The sequence below is a fragment of the Pipistrellus kuhlii genome, unplaced genomic scaffold, assembly GCF_014108245.1.
Source record: "Pipistrellus kuhlii isolate mPipKuh1 unplaced genomic scaffold, mPipKuh1.p scaffold_m20_p_2, whole genome shotgun sequence".
NCBI lineage: Eukaryota > Metazoa > Chordata > Mammalia > Chiroptera > Vespertilionidae > Pipistrellus > Pipistrellus kuhlii.
In genome coordinates, this window is record NW_023425515.1 from 106,520,205 (window position 1) to 106,530,865 (window position 10,661).

Sequence of the window (10,661 nt, forward strand, 5' to 3'; positions counted from 1 at the left end):
GCTAAAACTAAAGCTAAAGATGTCAAACTTTATAACTGTTTCAACACTTTTTAAGAAATCTTATAAATTTTTAAGAAGAGCATGCTTCTCTACAGTCACTTTGTATCCCCCCAGTTAAACTTTATGTGTCTTTTGGTGACTGGTTTACTCCTTTTAGCAGCTATCATGGGAGAACTTATTGCCCAAGTAAGAGTACTTGCAATACAATCTACCTAAAGAAATATTCCTTGTTTTGCTTCAGATCTACACTCCAAGATGAAGGAGAATATTCAAAGGAATTTGGATACCTCTAGGCCAGGTCTGCACTGCACAGCAAGAGAGAGGATGGGATACTTAACAAGGCAGCAGGGCACTACTTGTGCATGAAACATACTGACTTTGAAAACATCTAATAAATGAAAGCAATTGTTAGGGACGCTTAATAAAACGATCCTCCCAGAGTTCCCTGGGTTTATCATGTATTTTAACATCACTTCTCGATGGCAGCAAGTTTATCATAATTCCACAACTCTCAGATGCAGGCTGAACAAACCCTAGGGGACTCACGATGGGTCTCAACATAGTGATGGCTCATCCTCCCCCAGATGAAGAAGGAGATGTGTGTAACAGGGCTGCCCCCCTTCTTTTCTCCAGAGCATTCTTACATCTGGCAATACTAAAAACCACAAGTCAAACACAGAATAACTCAACTAGCTAACAAAGAAATGAGCAAGAGCGTCTCTGGCAATCTAAATTGCTATCATTTCATTTCTCTTCTTATTTTCCATTAGAAAGTTTTCACTAATTCTAGAAGTACCATTTGACTAAGAAGAATATACACAGATTAATTATTAAACATATAACAAGTTCCTCAAAAGTTATTGCTTTTATTCGTTAGTATAAAAATATTTTTGAAATAACATTAATTAAAATTTGCAAAAAAGAAAACAAACCACTTATAACACTGCACTTTCAGGAATTTAAACAATAAGTACAAAAACAGTAAGAAGGGCAGAGTGAGCCTGTACCTGGAGCAGGCATGGCTTATGGAAGCCCTCAACTGCAGTCTGTGTGAACCTATAGGGTGTGTTGATTTTCACAAATCCATATTATTACATAAAATCTCCTAATTTTTAAATATTGTCTCATACTTTTTAAGGTACTGTGCTGGCTAAATAAAACACACCGATAGGTTAAATTCAAATGACAGCCAACCAGTTAGAAAACTTTAATATATAAGTTTGCACCCAAATATGAGTGAAGAGAAGACATTGGTGTGAGTTTATATATTTTTATAGCTTTATAATCAGAACAAATTTGAAATAGTTGCAATAATATTAATGGTTTTAGGCCTCTGAACTTATTAAAAGGCTACTGAAATAATAATGTAGTTAAAGAAAATGTATTAGTGATCATACATTTAATCAGAAAAACATGTATTAATCCACCATAGTTGCATGCATGTAATTTATAACTCATCTTTACCAAAAGAAATGTCTGGGTAACATAAGTGCAAATCAACTGAGGGTGAAATTGAGAAGATTCTTGGACAAGCAATGAAGTCACTATGACACTAGACACAACTGCAAGGACCACTTTTGAAGGATAATTATATTCTTAAGAATAAGAAAAATGTGCCCTTTCAATGCTAACACTAAAGGAATTAATTTGTGACTCATATCATAAGTGAAAATAACTGTGGATCATTGTATGCCCACTTCTGCAAAGAGATTTCCACCTTTACAGTAAGAGGAAAGGTTGACAATTTCAAGCACAGATATCAGAGTGTATATACCATAACTTGGAGTTATGTGTTTATTTATTCATAGCTCAAGGGCTAATATCTATCCATTCATTATTCTTTGAGCATCCTAAACCTTAGGAATATAGAGATCAACAAAATTAACATAGTCCCCACTCTCATAGAGTACATGGCCCAGTGGAGGATACATAACATAAACACAAGTATCCAAATCTATAGATATAAAAAGCCAGTGACCAAAACACCAGAATGACCAGAATGACCAGTCACTATAATACCCACTGTGGCCAGTGAACTTGTCCAAGTGGGAGGGGCAGCTGCTACCTCCTGCAGACCCTATCCCCACCCGGCCCCATCCAAAATCAGCCCCCCTGCAGCCCCTCAACCCAGCCAGCCCTGATGGGCCCCTACCACTCAATTGGCCTGCATCCTCTTCCCCCAGCAAGCTCTGCCCTGATCTTGTCCACCCCCTCCCCACTCCAATCAGGGGCAGGACCAGTTGGCCAGCCAACCAACCATGGCTCCTCACCCCAGTTGGTCTGGTCCTAATAGGGCCCTAATCGGGATGGTCCAGCAGGCCAACCTCCGCCATCTCCTCCTCCCATCAGGCCTGTTCCCAATGCACCCCGATTGGGGCCAGGTGGCTGGACCCCACTCATGCACAAATTTGTGCACTGGACCTCTAGTGTCTATATAATTGTAAAAAAGTGATAAGCACAATGAAGATGTTAATTGGCCTATGGAAATTACTGTGGGTTCTTTCTGCCATAAGCAATCTGAAAATACTTGGGGGGAGAATCAAAACAATTGACTATTAGACTATGATTAGCATCCAATTCATAGCCCAGAACTCTTGCCTGAAGCAGTAAAGACATTAAGGTTCTTAGGGGGAAGAGCATAGGAATATTTAAATGCTGTAATTAAAAGCAAATATACATTTGAAAGGAGTAACTCATTACCACATTAAGACAGAGTTAGGATGCCCTAATCAGACCATATCAAGGACAGTCACTCCTCATACCAGTGACCTTGCACATCAAGGGTGAGGAGGCAGAGCCACTCTTACCCCTGGCCATGGTAAACCCAAACAGACTGGTATTTCATAATAGACTGCTAGTTCCTGAGGGAGACTGTGAGATCATTCCCCATCCTCAGTCTGAGAAGACCTTCATTGACCCCCAGACGATTTATTAAGTACCTGCTCTTCCGAGGCAATTTCAGCTTGAGCTTATGATCTACCATCACCACAAATGATTTGCTACTGAGAACACATAGACAAGCATGACTGTAAGACAGGAGCATCAGCAAATGGAGGTTTATTTTTCTTGCTGTGCAAGCTTTGAATAAGGACTTGTCAGTGAGGGTATCAGTGTGAGACCAGCAGTGTCCTAAAGCTAACTCCTATTGTGTTGGAGAACTGAATGCCAAGTTTTCTTTGTCATTTTTCCCCATCTTCTTTATGAACGGCGGGGAGTGAACAGAAGTGGAAATCAGGCTGTGTGGTTTTCACAGGCAACACAAGTCCTTTTTTTAATTATTATTTTATTCATAAGGTCATTATATTTAGTTTCCAAAGCAGAGATAAGAGGTGATCACAAATTAATCCATCCACTCATGAGCTGGAACTCCAAGTCTCTAGCTCCAGCCAGCAGGTCAGCAGACAGGGCTGGGGGCGGGGGACCAGCACGAGTGGGGCTCCTCCTCTCTGAGGTGGTCTGGCATCAGGAGGGCCTGAGAGCATGCTCAGTCTGGGCCTAGAGAGATGTGAATGTCGTGAGGTCAGGACTCTTAGTTGCTGGGTTCATCCTCATCGCCCCCAAAGCAGCTGTTGACTTCCACCTCGACCTCGCCATCCTTGTTGTGGTTCGAAGTCCGAGCCAGGCTGGGCGGGGACCTTGGTCTCCACGCAGCGCTTGGCCAGGGAGCACACCTGTGTGTGGACAATGTGCACTCCCGGCACAGCCTTTGCTCTTTCCACTTCCTGTAATCCCGGAGGTGTCCACTGTCACCCATCTCAAACAGTGTATCCTCCCTAGCTGACGTATTGCCAATCACTGCATGGTCCTGGCGCTGCTGCCAGAAAGCGTGCAAATAACACGTCTGGAGACAGAGAATACAACTCAAGGAGCGGAGAGGAATGTGAAGGGCAGACAGCTGCCGACACAGATCCTCACACAGGTTGTGAAGACTGGCAGTGTGCAAGTCCCTTCCATACAGCTGGGGAGAGGCGATATTCGTGGTGGCAAAACCAGTGAGTTGAAGACCAAAGACTTGAGCATATCTATTTGTTCATCAGTAAAAATGGGAATGAAACAGGCTGTTGTGAAGATTAAATAAGATAATTTAGTAAAAGATCATTTACTCTGTTAATTCAGATAATTCATAGTAAATGCTCAATACATTTAGTCATGTTTGTGATTTCCTGTTCACCTTCACTGGCTACTTCTGTCTGGGTCTGTCATGGAAAGCAAAGGAGAGAGTGGGTCAAGTGGTCTCTCAACTTCTTCCTGGCCCTGAACCTCTGTAACCAGAGGACAAAAACCCATTTCAGGGGCTTTCAGAACAGAAATCTCCTCTGAAATTATAGGGCCCAAGAGATCCAGACAAGGATCTCAAGTAACAGAACAGAATGGGGGCGTGGTTCAAACTGTATTTGATGCCAAGGTTTGGTACAACCCCAGATTCACATGATCACAAGTGCTTTGGCTGATGCAGGTGACAGAAAGAATCTACTTTCACCTGGAAAGAAAAATGAGTAATTCACAAGTTGTTAGATATAATTTTATGTTTACACTATTCACAAATATTGAATACTTATATGTGCTAGATATCATAGTAGGTGTTTTATATACATTTAAAAAATGTTTTCCAAATAACTCGGTCAGGTAGATTTTTATAAATAAGGAAAAACAAGGCTCAGAATGGGCAAGTAACTTGCCCAAGGACACAGAACTCTTATTTCCATTCTCATTGGGGGTAGCCTGGAGTTGCACCTAAGCTTGTGAGACTTCAAAGCCCACTCTCTTTTCATCATACTACGTGTTCCAAATATCTGTTGATTGTTTTTACAGGAGGAACTTTTATTAATGTGCATAAAACTACAACACCCTGACTGACAAGTTACATCAAGGAGTCCATGTGAGTGAGGGGTCAGGCATTGCATGCGCTACCCAGTCTGCTCAGACCAGGCACAGAGAGGCAGCCAGGGGTCAGCAGTGTTTCGGGGAGTCACTGTCCATAGTGGTAAACAGGAAGGCAGTTGATGCTGACTGTACAGCGAAGAAAAGCCACTCTCAAATTTCTACCGCCTGTGGCTTCCCATAGCTGGAAAAACCAAGCCTGCCACTGTCATCTACCACCAAAGAGAAAGGAGCCCTGAGGCCCTGGAAGATGGACCACCCATGAGAAGTCTAATCAGGATCAGGCTTCCCAGCACTGGAGAGGACAGGGTGCACCAAGATGAGACAGCCATCACTGTGAAATGCTTTCCAAGCCTCCCCTCTAAGCAGAAGTCCAAGTCTATCACTCTAGCTGGGAGAGGGCTCTATAGGGTCATTTAACCAGGTCCTACCCCTGCAGCCTTCAGGGAACCTCCATGTGAGGCACAAAGCATGGTGTCTTCCAAAATGCCCAGCTTTCCTTCCAAAATGCCCAGCCTCCAGCTCTACACTGTAACTTATCCTCCCAGCCAGAGTCCTATAAGAACACCTAAATGACCCTTACAGAGCAGCTGTTCTGTAGCTGGCACTGCTGCCACCCAGAGGTGGATTTCATCAGCTGGTTTTTACAGATTAACTGAGGCTCAGAGTGGTAGCTAGCTGCCATGGCCACAGAGCAAGTAAGTGCTGGAACTGGGCTTCCAGGCTATGACTGTGGGATGCACCTTGCTTTCTCACCTTTACACCAAGGGAAAATAGATACAGACAAAAGCTAAACAATAACAAAGGACAATCCAAAACCAAAGGCATGCCCAGGGCTTGGCCCAGTACTTCTCTGAAATTCCTGCAGCCCTGGGCATCCAGCTGATGGCATTTGGGGAACCCATTTCAAGGGTTTATTTTGCAGAAAAGGAACATTCCTGTTGCTCTAAGCTCTTTCTTATCTTCATTAGTACTGCTGACAGCCTTCCAGGGTTTCCTCTACTATTGCCCACCCTGTCCATAGCTAAGCAACGTCCTCAGATGCCCTAGGTCCTCTGCACTGGGCCTCCTCTAGTATTGAATAAAAGCAGTGAAAGTGAACATCCTTTCTTGTTCCCAATCTTAAGGGAAATGCATTTACTAGTAGTTTTTATCCATTGAGTATGGTGCTGGTTGTGGGTTTGTCCTATATACCCTTTATTACATTGAGGTATGTTCCCTCTATTCCCACTTTGCTGAGAATCTTAGTCATAAACGGATACTGGATTTATAAAATGTTTTTTCCCCAGAATTTATTGATATGATCATGTGATTTTTATCTTTCATTTTGTATATGTACTGTATCACATTTATTAATTTGTGAATAATGTAATAACCTTGCATCTTCATAATAAATCCCATTTGATCCTGCTATATGATCTTTTTAATGATTGTCAGATGCAGTTTTCTAATATATTCGTTTTTAAAAAATATATTTTATTGATTTTCCACAGAAAGGAAGGGAGAGAGCTAGAGAGCTAGAAACGTCGATGAGAGAGAAACATTGACCAGCTGCCTCTTGCACACCCCCTACCGGGCATGTGCCCGCAACCAATGTACGTGCCCTTGACAGGAATTTAACCTGGGACCTTTCAGTCCGCAGACAGGTGCTCTACCACTGAGCCAAACCGGTTTCGGCATCTAATATATTATTGAGGGTTTTAGCATCTATGTTCATCAGGGATATTGGCCTATTTTTATTTCATTTTAGTGTCTTTATCTAGTTTTTGGAATAAGGATAATGCTAATTATCCTACTAAAATGACCTTGGGAGTCTTCCCTCTTGACTTTTTTGGAATAATTTGATAAGGGTAAGTATTAGTTTTTCCTTGATTGGTAAAATTCACCTGTGAAGCCATCTGGTCCAGGACTTTTGTTTGTTGGAAGTTTTTTAAATTACTGCTTCATCTGTTGCAGTCTGTTTATTCAGTTTCTGATTCTTTCTGATTCAGTTTTGGAAGATTGTATGTTTCTAGGAATTCATCCATTTCATCCATATTATAAAATTTGTTGGCATATAGTTGTTTGTAATGTTTTGTTACAATCCTTTGTATTTCTTTGGTGTCACTTCTCTTTTATTTCTGGTTTTATTTATTTGAGTCCTCTTTTTTTTCTTGAGAAGTCTGGTTTAAGTTTTATCAATATTGTTTATCTTTTCAAAGAATCAGTTCATGATTTCATTGATTCTTTTTCTTTTTAAATCTTATTGGTCTAAACATTGCATTTGGAAAATATGTTTCTTTTTTTAAAATATAATTTTATTGATTTCAGAGAGAGGAATAAAAGGGCAATAGAGATAGAAACAACAGTGATGAAAAATAATAATTGATTGGCTGACTCCTGCACATCTTCAAGCCCACCACCAGGTATGTGTCCTGACCAGCAATTGAACCAAGGCCTCCTGATTCATGAATTGACACTCAATCAATGAGCCACACTGGTAGGTGGTTTCATTGATTGCTGGGTTTTTTTTAACACTCTATTTTATTTATTTCTGCTCTGATCTTTATTATTTCATTTTTCATACTAATGTTTATTCTTTTTTTTAGATTCCTTTAAGTGTAAAGTTAAATTGTTTGATTTTTTTTTTTTTTTTTGAGATAGATCTGCAGTGCTATGAATTTCCCTCTTAGGACTGCTTTTGCTCTGTCCCATAGATTGGAATTGTTGGGTTCTCATTTTCATTTGTTTCAAGATGTCTTTGACTTCTTCCCTGATCTCATTGTTAACTAATTTATTGTCTAGTAACATATTATTTAGCTTCCATGTCTTTGTGTATTTTTCAGTTTTTTCTTGTGATTGATTTCCAGTGTTTTGTTTGCTTTTATTTTTAAAAAATATATATTTTATTGATTTTTTTTACAGAGAGGAAGGGAGAGGGATAGAGAGCTAGAAACATTGATGAGAGAGAAACATTGACCAGCTGCCTCTTGCACACCCTCTACGGGAGATTGTGCCTGCAACCAATGTACTTGCCCTTGACCAGAAATGAAGCTGGGACCTTTCAGTCTGAGACCGACGCTCTAACAACTGAGCCAAACCAGTTTTGACTAGTTTGCTTTTAATACTGCCATTGATTACAGAAAGGAAGGCAGAGGGAATGAAAGATAAAAGCATCAATGATGAGAGAGAATAATTGATCAGCTGACTCCTGCAGGCCCCTGGGGATTAAGACCACAACTCAGGCATGTGCCCTGACCAGGAACAAACCATGCAGGCCCTGGTTCATAGGTCAACACTCAACCACTGAGCCATGCTGGCCAGGCTGATTTCCAGTTTTATATGGTGAGAGAAGATGCTTACTATGATTTCAATCTTCTTAAATTTATTGAGATTTGTTTTGTGTTCTAACATGTAGCCTATCCTAGAAAATGTTCCATGCACACTTGAAAAGAATGTATATTCTGCTGCTTTGAATAAAATGCTCTGAAGATATCAGTTGAAACCAACTGATCAATTATGTCATGAAGGTCCATTATTTCCTTGTTGATTTTCTGCCTGCAAGATCTATCCATAGATATCAGTGGGGTCTTAAAATCCCCTACTATGAATGTTTTACTGTTGATCTCTCTATGTCCATCAATATTTTCTTTATATATTTAGGTGCTCCAATGTAAAAAAATATTTACAAATATTCACATTAGTTATATCTTCCCTTTATTATTATGTACTGTCCTTCTTTGTCACTTATTATAGTCTTTGTTTTAAAGTCTTTTTTCTCTGATATAAGTATTGCTACCCCAGCTTTTTTCATTTCTATTTGCATGAAATGTCTTTTCCCAACCCTTTAATTTTAGTCTGTGTGTATCTCTCATTCTGATATGGTTCTCTTGTATACAGAATATACATGAGTCTTGTGTTTTTATCCCTTCAGCTATTCTATGACTTTTGATTGGAATACTTAAGTCATATATATTTAAAGTAGTTATTGCAAGAGACAGATTCTTTATTCTTTATTCTATGTTCTATTTTTCTTTTCTCTTTCTTAAAAAAAGACCTCTTTTCTTCTTAAAAACAAATCCTCACCTGAAGATATGTTTTCATTGATTTTAGAGAGAAAGGAAAGGATGGGAGAGAGGGGAGGGGAGGACTGATGTGAGGAAAACATTAATCATTTGCCTCCTACATGCACTCTGACTAGGAATCAAACCTGCAACTTTTCAGTGTATTGGATGATGCTCTAAACAACTGAACCACATTGGTGGCCAGGGCCTTAAAAAAGATCCTTTAACATTTTTTTCTAAAACTAGTTAAGTGGCAATGAATTCCTTTAGCTTTTTTCTCGTCTGGGTGGCTCTTTATTTCTCCTTCAATTTTAAATTATAGCCTTGGTTTTAGATCCTTGCTTTTCATCACTTTGAATATTTCATGCCAATCCCTTCTGGCTTGAAATGTTTTTGTTGAGAAATCAGCTGACAGTCTTATAGAGATTATCTTGTACGTAACTAACTGTCTTTCTCTTGGTGCTTTTAAAAATCACTTTTTGTCTTTAACCTTTGTTGATTTAATTATGAATTGTCTTGATGTGGGTCTCTTTGGATTCATCCTTTTTGGGACCCAGTGGCATAGCCTCCTTGATCAGCTAGCGGGGTGCTCTAGGTATTTCCCTTATATGGCATACATGGGCCCTCCAGTTGTAATTGAGTCTTGATTGCTATTATCTCATTTGTGGGCTGACCCTCAGGCTGGCTGACTGTGAGGATCAACCTGAACCACAGTGCAGATGCTGACTATACTAAGTGGAATTCACTTCAGCAATGTCTGGTTCCTGCCAAGATCTCTCTGTGGATATGCTGCTTATGAAGCTAATTGGATCCTGTTTTGATGCTGGCCACTGAATGTGTTAGTTCTGGAGCCTCCTGGAGGGACTCTGGTGCAGGCCAATGTCAGACATTGCCTATTACTGGCTCTGGGCAACTTGTTTGGAGCTACAAGGTGACCCACAATTTGTGGCTTTCTACTGGGCCTGGCTATGAGCTGGAAGGACCAAACTGTGCACCAGGGCTGACTTTTACCAGCACCAAGCTCAGGGGCAGGTTAGCAAAAGTTCCAAGTCATCCCGAGATCTGCCATCACCTGCCTTCACCAGCTAGCTGACTGTTAGGCTCAGGCACTGAAACAGCCTCAGTCACTGAAAGGTGGTACTCAAGTTACATGAAGTAGGTTCTTAGTGAGTCACTAGGTAGAGGTGATTAGCATTCACCAAGTTAATATACACGCAAACTCTGTGCCAGTACTGTGTATGTAGTCACTTAGCAAAAGTTCCAAGGTATACCAAGTCTAGCTGACCCCCTCTATAGACATAGAGTCATCAGAATGAGCTCAGCAAAGTTTATTAGGCCCAAACTGACCAAGATTTAGCCATATGAAAGGAAGGTTTTGTATTGGTTTGGCAAGCAAGAGTAAATGGCCCCTGTGCTAGAGCCACACACTTCAATCTGTCTAAGATTCTGCCATGAGGGTGGGGCTAGTGGATCTCCCATGAGGGAGAGGTGTTGGTCATGCTTGGGGGAAGGTGAGAAGAGTGTCTCCTACTCTAGAACCACACTAAGTCTGTTCTAAATTCTGCCCAGACCTTTGCAGAGTGGAGCCACCAGGGGTCAGTAAGGTGGTGCTTCTTGGGAGGCTGGAGAATAGGGTCAGCAGATCTCCTGTGAAGGGATGGTGCCAGTCAGATTCATGGAAAAGTGAAGGAATGGCTCCCAACACAAAGGTACAGAACTCAGTCACCTACACCCCCT